At 38.8% G+C, this 27,535-nt stretch overlaps 1 pseudogene; it reads left to right on the top strand.

Moving 5' to 3' along the window:
* The first annotated feature begins 10,928 nt into the window (after window positions 1-10,928).
* Window positions 10,929-11,589, top strand: LOC145139556 (large ribosomal subunit protein bL12c-like; annotated as a pseudogene).
* Window positions 11,590-27,535: the final 15,946 nt, after the last annotated feature.

Raw genomic sequence — 27,535 nt, 5'->3', positions numbered from 1 at the left:
TTGTTTTTCGGTTTTACTATGTTTTGGGGGAGGATACAAGTTGCTTCTGTGATAGATCTATGTATTTATGCATGTTTATGTGTGTTTTCTAAGTTATATGTTGTGATTATGTGAAGAAACTTCATACATCTTGAAAACTCTATCAAGTCTTGACAATATTTGTAAACTAAAACACTTTATGCAACTTACCATAAAGATGAAAGTGTTAAACATGTTAAGGATGTTGAAAAACTAAAAAATATCTTGTAAAGGGACCATTTTTGACAAGAAAACAAAAAGATGAAGCTTTTATGATACTTATGGTTTTTCAAGGACCAAAGAGTCATTTTTGTATAAAAAATGGTTTTTTATGACATTATGGTTTTACAAAGGGCCAAAAGAGTAAATTTTTCACAAAATAGGCTTAAATTGGGCCTTCACGGTTTTATGGGCCAAAATTGGAAAAAATATGACTTTTGTGGATTAAATTGTCATTTTAAACAAATTTGAGCCAAAGATGTTGTTTTTCGGTTAAAAAGGGCTGAAAATGTCAATTTTATTAAGTTGGGCCGAAAATGTCAACTTTTATATAATTGGGCCGAAAATGTCAATTTTCATGATATTGGGTCGAAAATGCTATTTTTAACAATAGTGGGCTAAAAATGTCATTTTATTTGAAATAAGCCCATAAATGTAAACTTTTGGTCTTAAGGGACCTAAAGTGTCAATTTTATCAAAAATATGCCAAAATTGTAAATTTTTGGCTTAATGGGCCAAAAATGTCATCATTACAAAAAAGTGGACTTTTTATGCCATTTTAGAAAACATTAAAGCTTAAACAAACAATGTAATAACAAACGAACTAAGTTCATCGATTACATGTTTATTGGGCCTAATACTTACAATCCATGTTATTGGGCCTTAGTGGCCCATTTACATGCTTAATAGGCCTGGTTTATACATTACATGTTTATTGGGCCTTAGTGGTCCATTTACATGCTTATTGGGCATGGACTATACATTACATGTTTATTGGGCCTTAGTGGTCCTTCTACATGTCTGTTGGACCTCGTACATTCACATACATACTCATTGGGCTTTTCAAACATAAAACGTACACGGAAACATTATATATAACATAATACAAGATTCGCGTAAACTCAGTTAAGGATGCTAGTGAGACATGTCGGTTGACACCTCTCAAGTGTACAATCGTAGCCTGTAGTTATAACCAGAGTCTCCTGGAGGGAGAGCGAGAGTTTGTGTATAGATCTATACGGGGTGACACCCCACACCTGAGCTGTTCGCTACAGTTAGACTAGGCCAGTCTAGGGTGACAAACCTTACCTTAAACAAGCCGGCGCCTGAAAACGCCACGACAGGCGAATTCGTCATAATCAAGTATGGTTAAAACGACTCACATAGAGATTCTCTCCATCATAATTTTACGGAACACATATAGAATCTTGTTGATACGAAAACATACATTCACTGATATTCGGTCTTAGGGTTGAGACCACGACACTTTTATAAACAGAAAATATCGGATTTTCTGGGGAAATATACAGTAAAACAATACCTTCTACTTACAACAGAAACTACAGGATCTTTTTCCGGGTTTCATTTTTATATACATTCCAAAAACAGAAAACACACATGCATTAGTACTTGATTTTGACACATCACTTTAAAACCACTTTTAAGAAAATATCGGATTTCTGGCGTTTTACGAACAATACAAAACTTTTCATTCAAACATGGTTATGAACTCACCAACATTATATATGTTGACATTTTCAAAATAACTTGTATTCTCAGGGAATCGTTAAGCGGAAAGGTCAACAAGAACATGTGGAATTTGTCGTATTTTATTATCATCATACATTGAATATTTTGGCACGTAATTTATGATACTATACTTGATGTAAACAATGTTGGTTGTACTTTGATATGTATGATGATGGTGTTGTCTTGTTTCAATTATATGCGTTGTGATGATATTACAAGATGAAGTCACGTACAAGCCCCCGGACGCTTCCGCCGTCTGGTTCGGGGGTGTGACACCGGCATTCCCCAATTACCCTAACCAAACATAACTCCGAACAATATCATATGATCAACAGGCAAGACCTTATCGGTCTAACATACCAAGACAACAAGTGTCCTAAACGGAACATGCATAGCAAGAAGTGATCCTAGACAACTAGCATACTTGTACTCTAACAATACCTCTATCCTACCATGCAAATGATATATAATGGGATATGTGACATAATAAAAAAACTCACCTGAATTGAAGAACCGAAGAAATACAATGACACTCACCTTGTACTGATGAATCATGTGAACCGATTGACACCAAAAGAGATGAATCCTTAATCAACAACCCAAATCCTGCAAGTTTGACCCAAAGTCAAATTGTCCAAAAGTCAAAAGTCAAAAGTCAACGATCAACAAAAGTCAACGGTCAACCAAGTCAACAACCACGACGACATGGATACCTCTTTGGGTTGCCTTTAGATCTAGCAACTAAGAAGGATTGCATTTGGAGAGAGAAGATAATTTCTTAGTTTATTATGTGAATATTAAATTAATTAGAAATTAAAATAAATAATCTATTAATATATTATATGATTAATATAGTAATTGGAAATTATAATTATTAATTTAGAATTAATCAAAATTTAATTAGAATTAATTTTGAGATTAATTAGAATTAATTAAGGTGCGAGGACTGCAACTGATAATGTTCAAAAGTTAAACAAAGGAAGGGTTCCAGAACCTTCCCTTGTGGACGGTTTTGGAATGCCCTTATGGGGCATTTTAGAAGCCTCCCTAATATAATGAAACTGGATAACTACCTTGTTTCAGTATATTATTATTTTAGTCCAGATTAGGGTTTCCAAGGTTATCCTATCAGTTATAAATAGGACCCCTTGGGTTCTCAATTTTCGTCCACTCCTACCTACATTCAGAAGAGCTAAATTTCTGCTCTCCTATCCTCTTTCATCTTGTGTTCTTGTTGATAGGGTTTGGGTAGAAACCATTAGAGACATCATCTCTTTTGGTACTAGGCTTTCCATGTTCAACAACTACAAGGATTGGTGTGATTTGTTTGCAATAACAAATCAAAAGGTATGTAACCCTAAACTTGGTGTTTTTTAGATTCATTAGGGTTATGCTAGGTTTAGTTGTTCATTGTATGTTGCATTCAAGGTGTATGACATAGACCCTTTATAGGATGCATGTACACTATTAATTGTTAATTGTTTTCCGCATTGTACGTGTTTTGTTTTCTATAAACCCATCAATGGTATCAGAGCTTTGGCTTGTCAAACATTGATTACACATGAGATGAATTGAACAAAACCTGATTTTCGCAAAAACTTGTTCTCACAGCGTGTCAGTGCTTCTGTCACGACGTGAGAATCGATTTAACAGATTTTTCAGTAATTATCTACCTAATCTGATTTATGGTATTTGTAACATACGAAATCTTAAAGATGAATTGTTGAGAAAAACCCTAATTCTAGGTCAACTCGACGAGTTGGAAGGACTAACTCGTCGTGTTGAAGATGGAAGGATCGCGAGGATTTAATGAACCAACTCGACGAGTTGGCAGCTGGGAAGGAAACCCTAATTTTTAGGGTCTTGCACCATATTTAAGGTCCATAAGTCTTTCTTCTGGCCTCCTTATCAGCCTCCATTGTTGTCCAAACCCTAAAACGAGTTTTAGCCTCCATTATCAAGTTTTTGGAGCCTTGGAAGGAAGTTTGGTGTTCATTTGTGCATTGTGAAGGAATTAGAAGATCTTGAAGTGTCTAGCTTGGAGAAGGAAGTCTTGGATCCATAATCACTCCATTTCTTGCAGTCATTTTAAGGTATCAAGTCCATACCTTGACATATAGATGATTAGATCTCCTTATTTTGGGTTTTGTTGTGTTTTGGCCTCTTTTTGGGGATGATGATGGAGTAAAGTAATTTTAGGGGTTGTTCCTTCAGATCTGAGTTGGTTTTGGTACCCTTGAGCTTAAAGGTGAAAACTTTATGAGGATTTTGGTGTCATGCATGCATTAAGTCAATTATTAAGTCCATTCCAAGCTTAAGAGCTTCATTTAGACATGCATGAACGTAAAGTTGGCAACTTTATGTGGTTTTCCAGCTGAAGGAAGTCAGATCTATGTTTTGGAGTCATGTCCTTATGGGTTAAGTGCTTAATGTGTCAAGAGGTAGCTTTCTGGCGAACTCGACAAGTTTGTTGGATCAACTCGGCGAGTTGGCTCGGTTTTCCCCGATATTTTCATATTAATAGAGGAACTCGACGAGTTGGAGGGTCAACTCGGCGAGTTGACTTGGTTTTTCCCGATCTGTACAGATCGATGGAGAAATTCGATGAGTTGAAGGACAACTCGGCGAGTTGGCTTAACTATGACCGTTGACTTTGACTTTCGATTTATGTCTTTGATCAAGTTTGTCCCAAGGGGTGCTTGAAGTAATCTGCATTGTAATAAGGAAATTATGGGCTTAGGATAAGACCCATATGGGGTTGGGCCCAATTTGGAAAATTGGGCCATTAGTGAGCCTTTGTGGATATTTTGGTTTTGGGCCTCAATTTTTGGTTCATGTTGGGTCAGGGGTAAAATGGTCATTTTACCCAAAGTAAGAATTATGGATTATAGCGTGGAACCCAATTGCTAATTGGGTGTGTTGTTGGTTTTGATAGCTCGGAAGCCGGCATGGCAGCAGTTAGGGATTTCTTTCGGGGATTTTCTGCATTCGAGGTGAGTTGTCCTCACTGTACTTGTGGGTCGAAGGCACCAATGTCGGCCCATTAGATTGATGTCCTGTTATGCATGTTATTGTATTGCTATGGTCTGTCAGATCGGTATCCTGGTAGATAGGATGTTGCTATGTTGTTATGATATGTTAGATTGGTATCCTGGTAGATAGGATGTTGCTATGCTTAGTGATCTGTAGATCTACTTGTCTGGCTGTAGACTGTCATATGATTATCTGTTATATGTGCACATGATTGGTCGGTGGCTGAGGCTTCACTGCTTTGTGCGTAAGCCAACATGCCAAGGCATTCCAACCCGATGGTTTAATAGGCCCGAGGGTATTCCATCCCGAGGATGATTGGACCCATAGTATGTTGGCATTTTAACCCGATGGTTGAGGGCCTAGGGTATTCCAACCCGATGGTTGACTGGACCTATAGTATGTTGGCATTCCAACCCGATGGTTGATTGGACTCATAGTATGTTGTTATTGTATATGTTATCTGTTTGGGTGTTGGTATTTTGGGGGAAACTCACTAAGCTTCGTGCTTACAGTTTTGGTTTATGGTTTTAGGTATTTCAGTGGATCGTGGCAAGGTGAAGGCGTGACCGTACACATCCTCGAATTTTGGACTTATGATTTCTGGGAAACTCTGATAATGTGAATGTTTTGAAAACTATGTTGAAAGATATTCTGATTTTTAAATAATGTTTTGGGAACAACGGTTTTTGTAATCACTTCTATAGAAAAATGGTTGTTTTGAAAACTTTAAATTTTATGGATGTTACATATTATTTTTGGTAATTATCTGGTAATGATTCTACTTGATTTCAAATTCTGAATACCTTTTGTGATATTTAATAAGACCCCCAATGTTAGGAGATATCCTTGTTTGATAATTTTTAATTAGATAAATTAAATTGAATTATCTCTTATGAATTTAATAATTAATTTAATTATAAAGTAATTAAAAGATAATTATAAAATTCATTCTAGGTTTAAATTGATTAATTAATTATATGATACTTTAGAAAATTAATGTTTAAACCTTGTATTTTGAAAAGATTTAAAATACACATTATACTATATATGATTAAATGTTTAATATATTATATGTATAAGACACGTCAGTCAAATCAATAGTATACCTCATTCACGAAGCCATACTCTAAGGGGGTATAAAGAAACGACTGACCGTTGAATGGGTCTCCACTCTCACCCACCGCTCTTTTGTATAGTGGATGGTCGTTAGTCTAATAGGTTTGATAGGACATAACCTCTTAAAGTATGATACTATAAAGTAACAAAACCTTTTATTAATCTCAACTCTAGTTAATTTAGGACAAAATGTGAAGTGTATGTTAATCCATGAAAACATAAATCATTCTTTATATGTCGTTAGTGGAGCGTGCGTAGTTAACTAACACACTAATTTGGGACTAAAGTGAGTGATGGACAGATCAAAAATTATCATTATTGATGGAGCGTGTGTGGTTACCAGCACGCCAACTTGAGATGATAAATTACGTTTACCGGTGAAACCCTAGATGTAGGTATCGATGCACATGGGTTAGTTTTTGGGTAAAACCAAACCAAACCATAGAAAGTCGGTTTTTTCTATTTCAAAATCCATATGTGTTCGGTTTCTACATGGGTCGGTTATTCGGTTTGGGTTTATTCACGGTTTTTTGATTTTTTGGATTTTTCAGGTTCAAACCTATTGAAAGTACATTGCTACAAAATGGTATCGTACCCAATTTAAATATACTAAGATAACTACGCAAGGGTAAGAAGGATAAGAGTACTAAAATAACTTCAATTTTGTCTCGAAACATAACAGAAATCAAACGTAGTAACATCGTTCATATTTCTTAAACATAAAATATATATAATAAATATAAATAATATTTAAAATATAATAAATATTAAATAATATATTATATTGGTCGGTTTTGTTGGTCTTTTCAGCTTTACTGGGTAAGTTTATAATGCAAAACCGAACCGAACCGCTAATATCGATTTTTATAAAAATTCAAACTCACTCCGTCAGTGTTTGTCCGATTCGGTTTCAACTTTGTTGTTTTTTCAGTTTCTGGTTTGGTTTTTGTTCATCCGTAGACGTAGGATTGGATTTTAAAAAACTTTTATGACAAAAAAAATTAAGGACTAAACTAGGACATGACATTAGTTTTATGAATGTTTTTATCTTAAAAAAAATAACAATAGCATGAAATGTAATTTGTCTCGATTAAAAATTTAAGAGTTTGATAACATATTAACACTAAAACAAAATTGAAACTTAAGTCCAACAATAAATTGTGATTATGATAGAAGAAATTGATTCTTTATATTTTGATCATTACTATGTGACATTCGTCACGTAGGGGCAACGTTTTTTCTGGTCGTTATTCACAAGAGAATTTAGATTCTGAAAGTTAATAATTAATAAATTTAATAAATTAATTAATAATTTCATCGATGCCTGCGGTCCCAAGCCAAGACCTCTGAATTAACGGACAAATTTGAGCTCTAACAATATTATTGTATTATTATTATTATATTTACTTTTGCTAACCATATTATATTATTATTGGAAAAGTTTTTTTTTCCTTTTCTTTATATTGGATCCCTAAAGTTTTACATAAATCCATTTTGACCCCTGGAGTTTAAGCATGTTTGCTGACAACAACTTTCTAGAATAATATGACCATTCTTGTTGACTATTTTAGTTTCTTTCGTTGAAATAACCAATAACCTCAAACGAATTATTGCCTTTAAAGTTGATCAAACGAGAAAGTGGTGAAATGCTGGGCATAATCATCATTCTAGAATTTTGATTGAGTTAATATTGTTTTAAACCACCAACTATTATTTAGTTCCTTAATTTTAATTTTTAATTTTTATAATTTTGTACTTTTAAAGTTTCGTGTTTTTTTAAGTTATCTACTAAAATTAATACAATCATGTTGTATTCCATAATACTATTTTTATGTATTCCTCACATGGTCGGTCCTGAGGAATTAAATATCCTCAAAGACCCCAAACGAATAAGAAAAAAGGACCCTTGTTATTATTTTAAATCAACGAATCAAAGTGTCCCAAAAATCCAGATAATAAAAAACCGAAGGATGTGCACGATCACGCCTTTGCCTTGCCACGGTACCCAGAAGTACCTGAAACAAGACTAAAACTGTAACCCAATGCTTAGTGAGTTCCCCCAAAGTACCACCACATAACATAACAAACAACAACATGCATACAAAGCCTTCAACATGACCGGACCGCCTCACCGGGTCTTCAGCATATTAGGACCGCTCTTTAGGCCTTCGGCCTAACTGGACCGCCTTGTAGGCCTTCAGTCTATCCAGATCGCCCTGGGTGTCTTGGCCCTCAGTATCAGCTGGTCCGCCTCAACCCAATAAACATAACATATCAATACATAACATTATCAATCAATAACAACAAACACATGTAGTCCTACAGATCTATCAGTCTAGTCACATAACCAGTAACCACATGTCACCGCATAACAACATACAATTCAAAATATATCTAATCTAATGGGCCGACCTTGGTGCCTTCCACCCATAAGTACAGTGACGAAAACTCACCTCTCAGTCCGAATACATGCTGAACGAATCTCTGCTCCGAAAACCGGATCTACCCGACTCCTAATAATCAAAACATTCCCATACTAAATTAATATCAATTTCCCAAAATACCCATGGTCAAAATCAGTCAAAATCAACAAACTCAGCCCTCGTACGCGGGGCGTACTACGGATGTACGCGAGGCATCCTCACTGTCCAAGGAGTTGGGGCTCAAACTGCGTACGCGCAACATACCAATTGGTACGCCTAGCGTACGCAACTGGTTCTCCACTTAATGAGTTAAGAGCTTAATACTTGAGCTATTACGACCAAATTGCAGATCCAAGTCCCAAATATCATCCTTAACCATAAAGTTTCCAACTTTATGGCCTTGCAATGCCAATAAGTGCTAAAAAAAAAAACCCCCCACCCTTTTAACCCATTAAGACAAACAAACACATGCATGGAGAATGATTAAGAGCTAAAACCCTTTTTTATGCTTCTAAACCCCTCAAAACAACTGAAAGGACCACTAGAATGAAAACATACCATACTCCAAAAAGGTCAATACTTGGGACAAAATGCTCATGAATCAAGAACTTGGCAAGATCTAAGGAAATACAAGCCAAGTCTGAAACTTTATACCTCTTAGAGGTTGCTAGAGAGGTGAAGATCCCAGATCCAAAGCTTCTTCAAGTTTCCAAGGTGGTTCTACTTCCTTCTTTCTCCTTCAAGATCACCAAACACACACACAAGCGTCAAGAATGCTCAAACAAGTGGCTAGGGTTTGCTAAAATCGAATGGAGGTGTTGGAGGCTGATGAGAGATGAGGTTGGAAGCCAAAAAGATGTTTAAATAGGGTCCAAACCCTAAATTTTAGTGTTTGAAACCCTCGCACGTGCACCCAGCATATGTGATGTACGGCCACCGTACTAGACTCGCACATGTATGCCCATCGTACACAACGTACGCCCGATGTACTAACATTCGGCCTGAAATTACAAAAAGGCCATTATGGGCCATTTTGCAAGCTTTCTCATACACAAGGGCTAAATACCATAAAACTTCATACTTAAGGGTTAAATTTGAAAATACCTCATCGCAGGGATGCTACAAATTACAATTTTATATTCTCAAGTTATGTTCCTAAATATGATGTTTTTTAATTTTTTTCAATTTTTTTATCCAGAAAACACTAATAACAGCCTTACCTGTCCATTATGGCAAAGTTCTTTCAAATTATGGCAATGTTTTTTCAAGAAAGAAATAAAAAAACAGATGGGTTAGTGACCATCGGATTATGTCATGTGTGACATGATACCACATCTAATAGCATTGTACTTTATAAAAAATTAATTTTTAATAATTTTTCCATAAGAAAGTACATTGTTTTGTTGTGTGTGACTAATTTTCCCCTGAAATTCTACATCTTTTACAGAGAAAATGAAAAAAAAAAAATACTTCAAAACTATGCAATGAATAACATTGTACTTTCAGAAATATTGAGTTTTTTCTGTTTTGCCCCTACTCTAAAAGCTACTTTTATAAATTTTATGGAAATATCCACTTACTTCCTATAAATTTTCTAATGAAGATATTTACTATTTTATATTAGTTTATAATTGAATACTTTTTTTTAATTTATTGTTTTAATCGTCAACTCATGTTTTATTTTATGATATTAATGTTTTTATGTTACTTTATCTTATTCTTTTTATTGTGTCGGTTTTTTATAACTTTATATGTATTTTTTTATGTTCCCCAACATTTAATGCAGGTCATAATCTAGTAAGTTATTATGTAATAAAAAACTACCACTATTAAATATAATATTTATATTTATATCTTATATTTGTATTGTCTGTTTTATACTATTGATTTAAACAAATTAATATTTGTGTCTAGTTTAAGAAATGTAAATTAATTTAAATACATAAATTTAATATTTTATAATTTTTATTTTGTTCCAAATTGAATTTTTCTTAATTACGTTCCTTAATTTAAGTCTTCAAACTTTTGGCAACTATTAATGATTTATTTATGCATAATTAATTTGTACAAAAAGCTTTGTAATTTATACCTCTTAAAATTCAAGATGTGACTAATATGCTTTATAATATAGTATAATATATATATATATATATATATATATATATATATATATATATATATATATATATATATATATAAAGAGAGAGAGAGATAGGTTCAGGTGTTTAATGTATCAATTGTGTTATTGTATGCATAAATATGGGTCAATCAAAATTTAAAATAAAAATAAATAATTAAATAAATCAATGAGGGTTATTTAGTAATTTGATAAATGAATTCTATAAATAGTCCCTTTATTTTAAGGATCCGTTTATTATTAACCCTATTAAAATCCACCTACACCGTAATAGGATCACACTGGTGAACTAAATCCTAAATCCGCCTCTTTCTTCCTCTCTGCGTCGTAGGTCACTTTCCTCATTGTCTCCATCACCGATTAATCGTTCTCCTCGCCACTGCTTCTTCCGCCTAATACCATTTACAGTTTCTGATGAAAATCAATGGCAGTGGCTCAATCTTCGTCGATCAATGAAGCATACTCGCCTCACCCCTATCTTTACGCCGCCACCACTCAAGCTGCATCTCCCGCAGTCTTTTCCCCCCAAACAAACCCTAGAATTCCCCCTCCGAACCCCCAAACTCTCCCACCGATCGACATTTCTCCGCCACGTTGCCACCGTCACCGAGGGGAAGGTTGTAGAGCTAGGCGATGAAATTTCAAACCTAACCCTTGCAGATGCATAAAAGCTAGTTGAGTACCTCCAAGACAAGCTTGGAGTCACCGCCACCTCCTTTGCTCCTGCTGCGGTTGTTGCCGCACCTGGCGCTGGAGCTGAAGCACCTGCTGCCGTGGAGGAGAAGACGGAGTTCGATGTTGTGATTGATGAGGTTCCTAGTAACGCGAGGATTGCGATGATTAAAGCCGTTAGAGCTTTGACGAGTCTGGCGCTTAAGGAGGACAAAGAGCTTATTGAAGGACTTCCGAAGAAATTCAAGGCAGGAATATCGAGAGATGAAGCAAAAGAGGCTAAGAAACAACTTGAAGGAGCTGGCGCAAAAATTTCGATTGTTTAGATCACGAATTTGTGGTAACTTTTTCTTTTTCATGTTTGCCTAATGCAATGTGTTATTAGTTCTTCAGTTTTGTAGTTGAAATTTATCATATTACGATTTCATGCCTTAATTTACTCTCGATACTATCTTCATTTCTCTGTTAAAACCGATGATGTTAAATATTAATACCTCTTGTAACTGATTTATCCGAAGCTTTTGCTATATGTTCTTACGATTCTCCAAAGTATCTATTATGATGAACATTACGAGATAGCAATATATATATATATATATATATATATATATATATATATATATATATATATATATATATATATATATCTCCGAAGCTATGGTTGCTTCATTTGACAGAAAAGAGTAGGAAGAACAATGGTGATGATCTCTTCTTTGATTGGGTATGTTTCTTTTGATTGGGTTTTACAAGTTAAATAGATAAAAAAATCAATTATTTGGATGATCTTATTGTATATTTGTGAATTTTGATAGATATGGAGTACATTGTGATCTAAGGGAAAGAAAACATAAACGTGTGGTACAATTCTTGAGATTGACATGAAGACGATAAAAAGAATCATGAATTCCAATTCTGTTGGAATGGAATCATGAATTCCAATTCTGTTGGAATCTAAACTACAATTTGGTTTTGTTTTGACAGAAGTTGATGCTTGAAGAACGAACCGCAAATTTCAAAGTGATTCTAAGCATTCTCAGAGAATATTATTCTTACATGATTTGATTCATGGCAGTTATTTTCTTAAATGTCTAATTTCATGGATGATCAAGGAAAGAGTTATTCTTCTGATAGAATAATCTACAATAGAATGATAGAAGTATATGTAATAATATATTCTGCTAGAATATTCAGGTTGAATAATATACATATTTTTATTTGTTATTAGTGAGTATTTCATTGTTATAGAATATTATATAAAGTTTTTACTTTTTTAAGAATGTAATGAAATATTTGAAGTTGTATCCAAAAATGTGTTATTAGTCGGTGTTGGCATTCTCATAGAATATCATTCTAACAGAAATATGTATCCTGAAATTCGTAAAGAATATGATTTTAACAGAATAAAATCGGGTTTAATTATAAAAATTACGTTATAATTAAAATTAAAGTAATTAAAAAAATTAGAATTTTAAAATCAAGAGAGTTAATTATCCCAAAAAATATGGAATTTTCCTTTTTTAAATTTATCTCAATTGTCTAAAATACCCTTAGAATGATATTAAATGGTATTTTTCAATTATCTTTAATTTAATAATATATATTAATCACTTTCTTAAATTAAGTAAAATGATTGGTCCACATTTATGCATACAATAACATAATAATTAGTTTAAATAGAATAACCTAAGCCTATATATATATATATATATATATATATATATATATATATATATATATATATATGAAAAAATATCATAAATGGTCGTTGTGGTTTCCTTAGATCTGAAGTTTAGTCCCCATGGTTTAAAAACATCATAGATGGTCTCTGTGCTTTCAAAACTTTTGACGATTGATCCTTATTGCTAACTCCGTTAAGTTTTGTCCGTTAACTGAAGGACATTTTCATCATTTCACTCCCATAGAGACCATTTATGATGATTTCTCGTATTTTAAAAAAATAATAATATGCAAAGAGGGTCTCTCTCTCTCTCTCTCTCTCTCTCTCTCTCTCCTTGAAGAAAATCAAACAAACGCACTCTCTTAAAATTAAACCCTCTGCATATCCATCATCTTTGACATGAAAAGAAATTAGGGTTCTTGAACCCATTGCAAATCCCCAGAAAAAAAACCCCAAACACCATTTCGAATCGATCACCTGTGTTGATGGGTGTAACACAATTATACATTCAACAGGTGATGTTGGTTGTGATGAACCCCCTAAATCACCATGACCACCATCGCCTTCAGGAGAAGACACGCTATGATTAGTGTTTCCATCATAGGTCTTTTGAAAGTCCATATCTGCTTTCAAATCGACTTTTCCAGCACTCAAAACCTCGTCTATAATCATGGTCGGAGAAAGTATCCTCCTGGCGCGAAGTATTAACACATAGCCGATTCTTCATACCATATCTATTTATGCATTTTATCACATGTTTATTCCATTCTTTATTTTCTTCTGTATTACAAATTAGAATAGATTTAGAATCCCTAAATTGTTGTAACAAATCCTAATTCCCAGGATCTCTCCTTGTATTGAGATGGTGGAAGAAGAAGCGTATGAAGAAATGGAAGTTGATGTACAAGATGAGATTTTGAATGAAGACCCAAATGAGATTCAACCCAATGATGTTATTTTGGAGAAAAGTTTGAATCTTGAAGATGGGTCGAGTGAAATAGGTTCACTTTCTGTGAGCAAATCAGAAATGACTGTGAATGATCTTGAAGATGGGTCGAGTGAAATAGCTTCACTTTCTGTGAGCAAATCAGAAATGGCTGTGAATGATCTTGAAATCGAGTCTTGTTTAGCAGATACTACTGCTGAATCAGAAACTTTGACCACTTCGTTGACCAGATCAGTCAACCCAATCTATATGATTGGTTTTTCCATGGTGATAGTTGCCATGGCAACTATTTTTTACTTGATTAAAAGGAAATCTAATAGTACAACTGCCATTGCACGTGCTACTAAGCTGATGCAGATAATCATAGAGAATTACAAGAAGAAAGTTTGTGTTCTTCAGAGTCTATCATTCAAAAGGGTTACAAGAAGATGAGATAGGTGGCCAAAGAGGGAGATGAAGTGTCATACCCCCAAACCAGAATGGCGGAAACATTCGAGGGCGGAGGACGTCATGTACAGTATCATAACAATGCACAATAGTAAAACAAGCAACAGCATCATCCATTGCATTAATAATATAGTTAATACAACTGTGTTCTGAATGTATTTGTAAGACACCAAAAAAATATATATATCAAAATATAAGACGAGTCTTGAACATGCTCCGTCTTCTCAAAACCTGGTCCAGTGTACCTGTCTACTGGTGACCTCAGAATACAAGTTATTTTGAAAGAGTATATCAATATTAAAGCTGGTGAGTTCATAAGTATTTTAGTGTTAAATGTTTGCATAAGTTTGATGAAAATGTTTGTAAGTGTTTTGATGTAAATGTTTGTATACTTCCTAGAAAATCCTATATTTTCTACTAAAAATGGAAAGTAGTCTTCTACCAAGACCCGACTGTTTTGTATGTTTGTTCTTCTGTAAAAATGAGTGTTTTCCCAAGTATATGACTATCATTACCAGAAAATAGTTTACATTACCTTTTATATGAGAAGATCACTATATGAATGTAATGGGAAAATGAAAGTGTACAGTAATGTTGTATAAAGTAACTACTGAAGCACTAACTACCTTAAAACCTATTTGTTAATTAAGGTTAAAATGTGATGTGGTTATAACAATACTGATTGACGAGTGTTTAACACGACGACCTGTTGGCGTCGAAATTGATGTGACATTTGTCACCCCTTGGCTTGTCTGCCGGACTGTAGCTAACAGTTGGGATGTGGGGTTGTCAGTCCCGTATAGCTCTATACACACAATGCCCGCTCTCCCTCCAGCAAACTCTGGTTACAAAACGCGGCATAACAAGTATATTGATATGTCGTGAAGTAGTGGTTTCACATTAATGTTATCTTGTTCTTGAAAAAGTATGTATGTTCCTTTCTGTTCCTGTTATTGTATGTTCCTTTATGTTCTTGTTTTTGTATGTTCCTTTCTGTTCTAGTTATAGTATGTTTCTTCCTGTTCTAGTTATAGTATGTTTGAACTGACTCATGTAAGTTTCATTGTTCTAGAAGTAGTAAGTATTAATCCTCTAAACTATACCTATTATAGTTTACTAGTATGATTGTTTGACTGATACTGATGTAAAGAAAAGACTCAATTACTCACCAAGCAACTAAGTTAAGAATGAACCTTAAAAATGGGTTTAATATCCACATATGTATTTAATAAGTATAACTATGATTTAACCGACATTCGGACTAGTGATCCTACCCCGAGCCCACAACCAAACAAGGAACAAGATTCAAGGTATCTAGCAATAGTCCTAAGTCTATTAAAGCATACTTATACGTAAATAGAAAGACGGATATGATTTGATATTAAATAAGTTTATAAAAGCTTTAAAAGAGTTTTCAACAAGTTTGAGTATAAGAAATCCTTTTGAATGTAGTTTTCAAATATAAATGATTTAATACAATCTTATTGTGTTATACTTGTATTCCCCCTGAAAGCATGTAAAAAGCATTTAAAAGTATATTTGTAGGGGTATGAACTCACCTGTAGTGAGTGATTCGAATGAAAGATCGATATAGGATGCTAAGTATGCCAAGTGAAGTCTCGAGCACAAACGGATCCTATTAAGCATATAACGACACACATATGTATACAATTAGTGTATATAACAACTAATCATGTGAGGGAACAACCTTAGGTACTAGGAAACACTTGAAATGAAGTGTTACAATCACATATGATCGATTGAATGGAGTTCACGGTGTCACACCCCCAAACCAGACGACTGAAACGTCCGGGGGTGGAGGACTTCATTTGTAGTATCACAACACATGCATCATAGTAATCAAAGTACAAACAACCATTGTATTCTAAAAGTATAAGTATTTACATGTGTTCAATCATTGTATATTGAAACCAAAATAATTATACAAAAGAAGAATATATGACTCAAAATATCTCCATCTTCTCAAAAAGCTCGGGGAGTGCCTGTTTATTATTTCCCTGAGAATACAAGTAATTTGAAAAGAGAGTATCAACATAAAGTTGAGTGAGTGCATAAGTGTTTATGTTTGAAAGGATGTCTCTGTATCTTGCATATGTAAACTGTTCCAGAAAATCCTATATTTTCTGTTGTATATGAAAAGTAGTTTTATTCCCATAAAACCGTTCTATTTGTAAATCTATGTTTTGTATTTGTATTCCTTTATGTAAATCTTGTAACTGAGAGTGTGTCTGGTTTCACCAGCTGTTATTGAAAACTGTATTGTACTATTGTAGTTTGTATTCTGTAAACTGGTACTTTGAAGGTGTACTTACGTTTAGTTGATTATACCCTAACGTATTGTTAATATCTTTTTAATGAGTTATTATAACCATACTGAAACATGATGGCCTGAAACAAACGCTTTGTATGCGTTTAAATTGTTGATAACAATTGTCACTCATTGGTGTGTATGCCTGACTGTAGCTAGCAGCCTGAGTGTGGGGTTGTCAATCCCAATATATATCTACACACAACTTGTTTCGATCCCCTGACTGGAGACTCTGGTTATAATATCAGGACTTTACCTTGGTTGTCTAAATGAATTAAACAACCTGAATTGAATGACTCACAAAAAGCATATAAACGTTACATGTATATTTGTCATGAAAACCCAATCATTCTGAAATAAATGATTGACAGTATGTTCTTGAATTAGTATTCTTAACATGTATATGAAAATTGTATATCCCTTGATTTGTTTTGAACCAAACCTTTGTTTCTTGTAAAACTGTGTATTCTAGTATACTTGATTCATGTATTATTGTTCTATGTATCATAAATTATACCTATTATAATTTATATGTACTTTCTAAATTGGTATTTAACTGTTTTTGAAAGAAACCCCTTTTTGCTCAACATGTTACAAAGGGTATTTAAACTGAATGAAATAACTTCTATATTTATATACATATACAATTATATATAAGTAAAATTTAAACGACATTCGGACAAATAACCGGTACTATAAGCCCACATCCAAACAAGGAAAAGGACCCAGAATGAGTTATCAGTCCTAAGCCTTTTAAATCTTATTTATATAAATATATATACAAATATGAATTTTGGGGAAAAATATAAGTTTACAAAAGAGTTTAATGTTTTGAGAATATATTGATGATTTAATGTCGTTTTATCATGATTTAAGATCATGATTTTATAACACAAAGTTCTTGTGTTGTACTTGTATTCCCGCCCTTAAAACAGTAGAAATTATGAAAATACGGGGGTATGAACTCACTTGATAGGTGGTGATTTGGACAGCGTTTCGTTTTCTGGAAAGGAGTTTATTTGACCAAAAAACCGGCTTTAATCGGGCAGAGTTTCGACTTGAGAAAGTTGTTTTTCTCGGGAATCTCGGGGCTTCGAGGCTTGCTTAGGGTTTTAGACTTGATATCGGGGCTTTAGGGGTTGTAGGAAATTTTAAAGTGGTGAAAGAAGTGAAAAAGTATGGAAGATGGGGTGAAATGTGTGAAAAATCTGGAGGGTCTCGCAACATATATATAGGCCGAAGCCTTGGATCCGAAGCAAGGAGAAGCAGCCGCGTGTTCGGACAGGTGGCGAGGGGGAGGGCTCGCTTCGGACAGCTGGCGAGCCGTGTCGGATCAGGAGTGGACCGGACTTCGGTCGAATCGGAAGAAGGCACGGTGCGAGTTCGGAAGCTCCAACGTGCGAAGGGCGTGTCCGATAGCTACTGGACCGCGACTTCTGTCCAATCAGAAGCTGACACGGGGAGGACACGAGGAAGCCTCGCATGCGAGGTGACGTGGCCGAAGGTGCACCATGCGATTTTTCCCGGTTTTCAACATTTCTCGATTTTCGTGCCCAAAACTTGCGAAATTCATAACTTTCGTATACGAGCTCCGTTTTCGACTTTCTTTATATGCACGCGTAGGTAAAATTATACTCTACGACTTTCGTTTAGATTTCGTCGGCAAATTTTGACTTTATTTTTAATATTATTATTTTTAACAGACCGGGACAGGAAATCCGTTAAAAATTCATAACTTCTTCATCTGACGTCCGTTTTTGTCTGTCTTTTTACCGTTGTACTAGTATTGATGAGACCTTAAATTCTCGTTTAGGTTGTGTCGGCTAAAAATCACTCGATCTTTATTTCGAGTTTTTAGCTGTATACTGCTATACTAAAACTTAAAAAAATCATAACTTCTTCATATGAAGTCAGATTTTGACGTTCTTTTTATGAAAGTTCTCGTTTTAACATAAACTACAACTTTCATTAATATTGTTATGGCTAAAAAGCCTTTTATTGAAATTTCACTTTTTACACTGAATAGTGTTTTGCCGGTTTTGTCGCGGATCTTCGATTGGTCATAACTTCTTCGTTATAACTCGGATTTTAGTGTTCTTTATATTTTTGGAAACCTTGTTACAATCTCTACCACTTTGTTCATCCCAATCGAGATTGTTTGATACTTTATTTTTTAGGGTCAATTATGTAAATATACATAGTATGCTAAAATTTCTCTTTATTATTTTAAAAAGAACTATAAATTGACCTACATTATTACATAGGTTTGAAATAACGGTTTGTTACATTATCCCCCCGTTAGAGAGAATTTCGTCCCGAAATTAGTATTACAGATAGACTAGGGAAAAATATGTGGATATTTCTGTTGCATTTGATCCTCCCGTTCCCAAGTGAATTCAGGTCCCCGTTTTGCATTCCAGCGAACCTTCACTATCAGGATACAACTTTGTTTGGTTTTATTAACTTCCCTGTCTAGAATCTCTACGGGTTCTTCCACAAAGTTGAGGCTCTCGTTTAACTCGATTTCCTCGAGTGGAATCACAAGAGTCTCGTCGGATAGACACTTTTTCAAGTTTGAAACGTGGAAGGTAGGATGAATGTTACTTAGTTCTTGGGGTAGTCGAAGTTTGTAAGCTACAGGACCGATTCTGGCAAGAATCTCGAATGGTCCTATGTACCTTGGATTCAATTTGTCACGCTTTCCAAAGCGTATCATGACCTTCCAAGGTGAGACTTTTAACAAGACGCGGTCACCAATCTGGAATTCCAAGGGTTTTCTCCTTTTGTCAGCGTAGCTTTTCTGTCTATCTCTGGAAGCTTTAAGTCGCTCCCGAATTTGTACGATTTTCTCGGTAGTTTATCGAATAATTTCCGGACCAGTGAGAGCACTGTCAGGAGTTTGACCTCTAACTAGCTGCGTGTCACCCACTTCAGCCCAGCACAGAGGGGATCTACACTTGCGGCCATAGAGGGCTTCGAATGGAGCAGCCTTTATGCTAGTGTGATAACTGTTGTTGTAGGAGAATTCGACAAGGGGTAAATGAATATCCCATGCCTTTCCAAAGTCTATCACGCAAGCTCGCAACATGTCTTCTAATGTTTGAATCGTCCTCTCACTTTGTCCGTCAGTTTGTGGATGGTAGGCTGTACTCATGTCCAACCTAGTTCCCAGAGAGTTTTATAAAGACTACCAGAAACGAGAGGTGAATCTACTATCTCGGTCTGAAATAATAGATATTGGCACACCATGCAGTCTAACAATCTCCTTGAGGTAAGTTCTTGTTAGCTTCTCCATCTTGTCGGTTTCTTTTATTGGCAAGAATGGATTTGGTTAATCTATCGACGATTACCCAAATAGTATCATAACCACCCGTTGTCTTGGGTGACTTAGTTATGAAATCCATTGTAATCCGCTCCCACTTCCATTCAGGGATTTCAGGTTGTAATAAACCTGAAGGTTTCTGGTACTCTACCTTGACTTTGGCACAAGTAAGGCACTTGACCACAAAGGTAGTGATTTCAGCCTTCATGTTAGGCCACCAGTATTGTTTCTTGAGATCCAGATACATCTTGTCTGAACCTGGATGAATGGAGTATCGGGTTTTGTGTGCTTCATTCATAACCACATCTCTGTAAGCACCGAACTTTGGCGTCCAGATCCGGTTCATGAAATAATAGACTCCATCATCCCCGACTTCAAAGTTCTTATCCATTCCTCTCAGAGTTTCACCTGCCACGTTTTCGGGTTTCAAGGCTTAAAGTTGAGCTTCTTTGATCTGCGTGGACAGATGTGAATGGATTGTCATAGTCAACGACTTTACCCGGCGTCCCGAGTATTCTTTTCTGCTAAGGGCGTCAGCTACTATGTTTGCTTTACCAGGGTGATAAAGAATTTCACATTAGTAGTCGTTCAGTAGCTCCACCCATCGTCGTTGTCTCATGTTCAGCTCTTTCTGATCGAAGATGTGCTGGAGACTTTTATGGTCCGTGAATATTGTGCATTTCGTGCCATATAAGTAATGTCTCCAGATCTTTAGAGCATCCACCACTGCTCCTAGCTCAAGGTCATGTGTTGTATAGTTGACCTCATGCGTCATAAGCTGTCTTGAGGCGTAGGATATAAACTTTCCTCTTTGCATAAGAACACACCCAAGTCCTTGATTAGAAGCATCACAATACACTACGAAATCCTCTTTCCCTTCGGGTAGAGACAAGATCGGTGCACTGCACAAGGCTTGTTTGAGTGTTTGGAATGCTGTTTCTTGCTTCTCTCCCCAACTAAAATTTACACCCTTTTGCGTCAGGGTGGTAAGCGGTTTAGCGATTCGGGAGAAATTTTGGATGAATCTGCGATAGTAGCCAGCAAGACCTAAGAATTATCGGATTTCTGTAGGTGTTTTGGGTGCTGGCCAGTTTTCAATTGCCTTGATTTTGGAAGGGTCCACGTGTATTCCTTCTGAACTGACCACGTGACCTAGGAATTCAACCTTCCTAATCCAAAACTCGCACTTTGAAACTTTGTTGTAACATCCCAGAATTCAGGTATATCTATTAAACCCTTCTTCTTTTCCAAGTTGTCAAGTTTAACCCTTAAAGGAAATATTAAGGCAAATGAGTACGCTGGGCGTACTGAAGAGTACGCTGGGCGTACTGAAGAGTACGCTGTGCGTACTCATGCGCTTAAGTTGGACGCGGACTCGCCTAGGTACGTTGGGCGTACCCAGGGTTACGTTGGGCGTAGCGGGCCCAGATGCAAACCCTAATTTGTGGCTTGTACACTATAAAAGGAATGTTAAGGCCTTATCCTCAGCCACCATTTCAGAGAGTGAAACCCTAATGGAGAGCTACCCTTCGTTCCTAGCTTGTATGTGTGTTTTCTAAGCTTCAAAGTGCCATTTCAAGGTGGTGAAAGAGAAGAGGAGGCCATTTTAGGAGCTAGAAGTTGGTGGACAAGAGTAGATCTGAGTTCTACAGAGGTTGGAGCTTCTTTCTGAGGTAAAAAGCTCAAAGATTTCCTTGTCATTTGTGATTTGTGCTTCTTGGACCAATTTTTAGGGTTTTTGGTCCCAAGGTGGACACTTTATAAGCAAATGGTCTCCATTGGCCTAGATCTGCCATATTTCAGGGTAATATGAGTTGTATGTTCGTAAAAATCCAATCTTGGACGTGAATATTGAGCCATGCATGAGATCTAGACTTTATGAGGAAGAAGGAAAGGTGTTAGAGTGATTAGGGACCTTTACAGCCATGCAAAGGCTTAAAGGTCTCGACTTTATGGATTAAGTGATCTTAGAGAAGTCAGATCTAGAGTTTGAGTTTATGTCTTAACCGTTTAAGACCAAAATCCAAGAAAGGCTGAAACTGAGACTTACGTTGGGCGTAAATCTCAGTACGCGCAGCGTAAGGGTCTGAGACCCCGATTCTGGATCACCGGAGTACGCCCCGCGTACAAGAGCTGGTACGCGCCGCGTACTGCCTCTGTTGACTTTCGTTGACTTTTAGGGTTTTGGTCAAGATTTGGACTTTTGGGTCAGGGAGGGGTAAAATGGTCTTTTACCCTTCTGTGCGATTGTAGGAAGGGATGTAGTATAGCCTTTGAGAGCCATTATTTATTCAAGAGTACTATTTATGTGTTTAGGCGGGGGCTAGATCAGTGTTTTCGTGTGCGAGATTATTCGAGATACTCGAGGTGAGTCTTCTCACTATACATTACCTAGAGTGGTATTTATGTGTAGACCGGAGGGTCTTGTATGCTATGTGTATATATGAGATTATGTGCATTGTGTTATATGTATGCAATGTGTTGAACAGACTGGACCGGAGGGCCCAACGATATAGACCGGACCGAAGGGTCCAACGACACAGACTGGACCGAAGGGTCCGACGAGCTATGACCGGACCAGAGGGTCCAACGAGCTACGAGACTGGAGGGTCCCGCTGAGACACATCGACCGTAGGGTCGTACTGTAGCCTCGAGTGGCGTATGTGTTGTATGTGGTATTTTGGGGAACTCACTAAGCATTTATGCTTACCGTGTTGTGTGTTACGTGTTTCAGGTACCAGTGAGGAACGCGGGAAGGCGCCGGCATGATCAGTACACACTCATAGAGATTATGTTGAGATGCTGGGAATTGTTTTGTGATGATGACATTGGATACATTATGTTTTGATATTGTTTTATGATTAAAAGTATGATTTAAAAATGAAAAATTGTTTTGGAAATTTACGTTGTTACAAGTTGGTATCAGAGCCTTCGTTTGAGGGATTCGGATGCACCTTCGGGCATATCTGAACTCAAACTAAGGGTTTGAGGAAGTTTTTCACAAAATAAACAATTTTCCTAAGGAAGTAAAAGAATTTGAGGAAAAGCAGAAGGAAGCAGTGTGTACGATCAGCCAGCACCCGAACGGTGATTTCCCAAAATACCCTTACATTATGTGTTATGAGATATGTTATGATATGTTATGCATGCTAGAGTAGGCTAGGTATTTATATTAGGACTAGAGTGGCCTGATTTGTGATGCCTTAGCCTAGGAAGATTTCTGCTGCTATGAGATGCTTGAGAGTGAGTAGGTAGTAGTGAGGAGCTGATGAGAGGTCTACCGAAGGGTAGCCTATGCTAGCGAGATGTAGAGTACTTGTGATCTGGGATCCAAGGAGGAGGACTTGGGGTGAATACTGATGCGGTGTGGACGGTAGTATAGGGCCCGTACTACTGAAGACACCGGATCAGTGCGCAGTCCAAGTAAGAATCCTTAGGGTACTAGGGGACAAGTAGGGTGGAGTTATCGACTGCGAGTATACTCGAGCGGGTCTCTGATATTTTATGTTGTATTTCAGAGAGACATCATGGTTGGGACACGCCATACACCTGAGGGCAGCCGTGTCAGTGACGGGGAGATCCGCAGGTTGATTCACGAGGAGGTGGCTGCGGCCATTCGAGCTGAGATACCAGAGATGTTCGGGTCTATCAAGACCACTCTGATCGATACTTTTGATGAGCGGTACGCTGCTCTTACTGATGCTGCTGTTGTTGCTGCCACCGCAGCCGTCGCTGCTGCCAGGCCGCAGAGGGGTGACTCGTTGCTGTACCGAGAGTTCAGCAACACGAAGCCACCAGAGTTTGATGGGACGCAGGACCCGATTGCTGCGATGAGGTGGATTTCCGATATCAAGGGATGCTTCTACACCTGCTCGTGTCCGGAGCATCTGAGGGTTCGGTTTGCACTGAACCAGCTTCGCTTGTGAGCGAAGGACTGGTGGAATTTTGTGACGGCAGACTTCACTACGGCAGAGCTTACTGCGGTGACCTAGGAGAGGTTCACCACGATGTTTCGAGATGAGTATGTTCCCCCTGTGGAGAGGGAACGTCTAGCCCATGAGTTCTTATCCCTCAAGCAGGGAACTGAGTCTGTGACGGTGATTACGAGGATGTTTCATGAGAGGGCGTTGTTTTGCCCTGAGCACGTGTCGACTGAGCAGGCACGTATGAGCCGGTACTTGAGCATACTGAGGAGGGATATCTGTGAGTTCGTGGCGAACTCGTCATACCGGACATTTGCTGAGCTCCAGGCAAATACCCTGAAGAGAGAGATTGAGTTGGAGACTCAAGTCAGGGAGGAGGCCGAGTCTCAGAGGAGGGACAGGCGACCGGCACAGGCGCAGCCGGCAGCCAAGCGGGCAAAGCCGGCTGATTCGAGATCTGGGGGTCTGAAGGGCCGCACTTGTGGGAAGTGCCGCAAGAGCCACGAGGGAGTGTGCAGAGCTGGGGTGTGTTACAAGTGCGGAAAGGAGGGGCATTATGCGAGGGATTGCCCCAAGGGGTTCACGGTTTGCTTTCATTGCAACCAGACCAGCCATCGGAAGGCCGAGTGCCCACAGCTACTGCAGGGATCAGCGCAGGGATCTGCACCTACTGCTCGAGCTACTGAGATCCGGCCAGCGAAGGCCGAGGCACCGAAGGCTCGCGGGAGGGCCTTCCAGTTGACAACGGAGGAGGTCTGCTCAGCGCCCGATGTCGTGGCTGGTACTTTTCTTGTGATTTCTATACCTGCTTTGGTGTTATTCGACTCGGGTGCGAGTCGGTCATTTGTGTCTTTAGCATTTAGTCAGCACATCAGTATCCAGCGGGAGGCGTTGAGTCGACCGCTACGGGTTTCCATAGCTGACGAATGAGCGGTGTATGCTACGGATGTGATTCAAGGTTGTGTACTCGAGATCTTCGGTGTTGAGTTCCCGATAGATCTGGTCCCGATTGTGATGGGGGATGTGTGTGTCATAGTGGGCATGGATTGGTTGAGCCGTTTTGGGGCTGTTATAGACTGCGAGCGACAGTTGGTGACGATACGAGACCCTAGTGGGGGAGTTCTTACGGTGTACGGCGAGGGTACCCGTTCAGGGTCAGCATTCTGTTCGGCTGCTAGAGCAAGGCAGAGTCTACAGCAGGGCTGTAGTGGGTTTGTGGCCTACGTGATGGACACACGAGTAGCAGCGAAGAGGCCTAGTTCTGTTGATGATGTGCCGATAGTGCGAGAGTTCCTAGACGTTTTCCCCGAGGAGTTGTTGGGTGTGCCTCCCGAGAGGCAGGTGGAGTTTCTCATCGATTTGGTTCCGGGAGCGGTGCCTATCGCCAACGCGCCCTATCGCCTTGCGCCACCAGAGATGCAGGAGTTATCCTCACAGCTTTAGGAGCTATTAGGGAAAGGATTTATCAGACCGAGTAGCTCACCTTGGGGAGCGCCGATCCTTTTTGTCAAGAAAAAGGATGGTTCACACCGAATGTGCATTGATTACCGAGAGTTGAACAAGTTGACGGTCAAGATCCGTTACCCCTTACCGAGGATCGATGATCTGTTCGATCAGTTGCAGGGAGCATCTTGGTTCTCCAAGATTGATTTGAGGTCGGGGTATCATCAGATGAGAGTTCGAGATGAGGATATCCAGAAGACGGCGTTCAGGACTCATTATGGGCATTACGAGTTCGTGGTGATGCCTTTTGGGCTCACCAATGCACTGGCGGCGTTCATGGATCTCATGAACAGGGTGTGCAGGCCAATGTTGGATCGTTCGGTGATCGTGTTCATCGATGACATATTGGTGTATTCGAGATCCAGAGAGCAGCATGAGGAGCATTTGAGGGAGATCCTCGGAGTTTTGAGATCGGAGAGGCTTTACGCCAAATTCTCCAAATGTGATTTCTGGTTACGAGAGGTCCAGTTCTTGGGACATCTTGTCAACCAGAATGGGATATTGGTCGATCCGGCCAAGATTGAGGCTGCGATGAGTTGGGAGGTGCCGAGATCCCCCACCGAGATTAGGAGTTTACTGGGGTTGGCCGGATATTATCGGAGATTTATCAAGGATTTCTCCAAGATTGCCGTTCCTCTCACCAGGTTGACCCGGAAGGGCGTGGCTTTTAGTTGGGGTCCTGAGCAGCAGGCCTCATTTGAGACTCTTCGCCAGAGGTTGTGCGAAGCCCCGGTGTTATCCCTTCCAGAGGGGATGGAGGATTTTGTGGTGTACTGCGACGCATCGATATCGGGGTTGGGTGCGGTGCTTATGCAGATGGGGCATGTGATAGCGTATGCATTGATGCAGCTGAAGCCTCATGAGACGAGGTATCCCACCCACGATCTGGAGTTGGGGGCAGTTGTGTTCGCCCTCAAGATCTGGCGTCACTATCTGTATGGGGTTCGGTGTACCATATACACGGACCACAAGAGTTTGAAGTATCTGATGGACCAGGCCAACCTGAATATGCGCCAGAGGAGATGGTTGGATGTGGTAAAGGATTACGATTATGAGATCCTGTACCACCCGGGCAAAGCTAATGTTGTAGCTGATGCTCTGAGCCGTAGGGCAAAGAATGCCCCGATTCGAGACACTTGTATGCGATTGACGGTGATGACTCCGGTGTTGGACACCATTCGGGAGGCCCAGGCAGAGGCCGTAATACCAGAGAACCGCAAGAGGGAGCGGGTGATCGGGCAAGTGTCTGAGTTCGTTACCGATAGCCGAGGGCTTATGACCTTTCAAGGTCGGATTTGGGTGCCGTATACAGGCAGGCCACGTACCATTCTGATGGAGGAGGCGCACAAATCGAGGTTCTCGATCCATCCCGGAGCCACTAAAATGTATTTGGATTTGAAGAAAGACTATTGGTGGCCCTGTATGAAGAGGGATGTTGCGTGGTTCATTGAGAGGTGCTTGACCTGTCGCCGGGTTAAGGCCGAGCACCAGCATCCGCATGGCAAGTTGCAGCCACTTGAGGTTCCCCAGTGGAAGTGGGAACAGATTTCCATGGATTTTATCACCAAATTGCCAAGGACCGCGAGGGGTGTCGATGCAATTTGGGTGATTGTTGACCGGCTGACGAAGAGCGCTCACTTCCTTGCTATCAGTGAGAGCTCTTCCGCAGAGAAGCTGGCCGAGTTGTATGTGAGAGAGGTGGTATCGCGTCATGGAGTACCGACCTCGATTGTGTCAGATCGAGATGTGCGTTTCACTTCCAGGTTCTGGAAGAAGTTCCATGAGGATTTGGGTACGAGGTTGCATTTCAGTACCGCCTACCACCCACAGACGGACGGACAGAGTGAGCGGACGATTCAGACGCTCGAGGACATGCTTTGCGCATGTGTGTTGGACTTCGGAGGAAGTTGGGACACGCATTTTCCATTGGCTGAGTTTTCCTATAACAACAGCCACCATTCGAGTATTGGTATGCCTCCCTTCGAGTTGTTGTACGGGAGGAGATGTCGGACTCCCATTTGCTGGGGAGAGGTAGGGCAGCGCGTGATGGGTAGCACTGAGATAGTGCTTCAGACGACTGAGCAGATACAGCAGGTCAGACATAGGTTGTTGACAGCTCAGAGTCGCCAGAAGAGTTATGCGGATAGGCGACGATCCGAGCTTGAGTTTCAGGTGGGAGACTTCGTACTCCTGAAGGTGTCTCCTTGGAAAGGAGTGCTCCGATTCAGGAAGAGGGGCA

Source organism: Lactuca virosa, chromosome 9 (assembly GCF_052849685.1).
Source record: "Lactuca virosa cultivar CGN04683 chromosome 9, Lactuca_virosa_CGN04683_v6, whole genome shotgun sequence".
NCBI lineage: Eukaryota > Viridiplantae > Streptophyta > Magnoliopsida > Asterales > Asteraceae > Lactuca > Lactuca virosa.
Note: the sequence above shows the minus strand (reverse complement) of the source record. Positions and strands in the feature narration are given on the sequence as shown.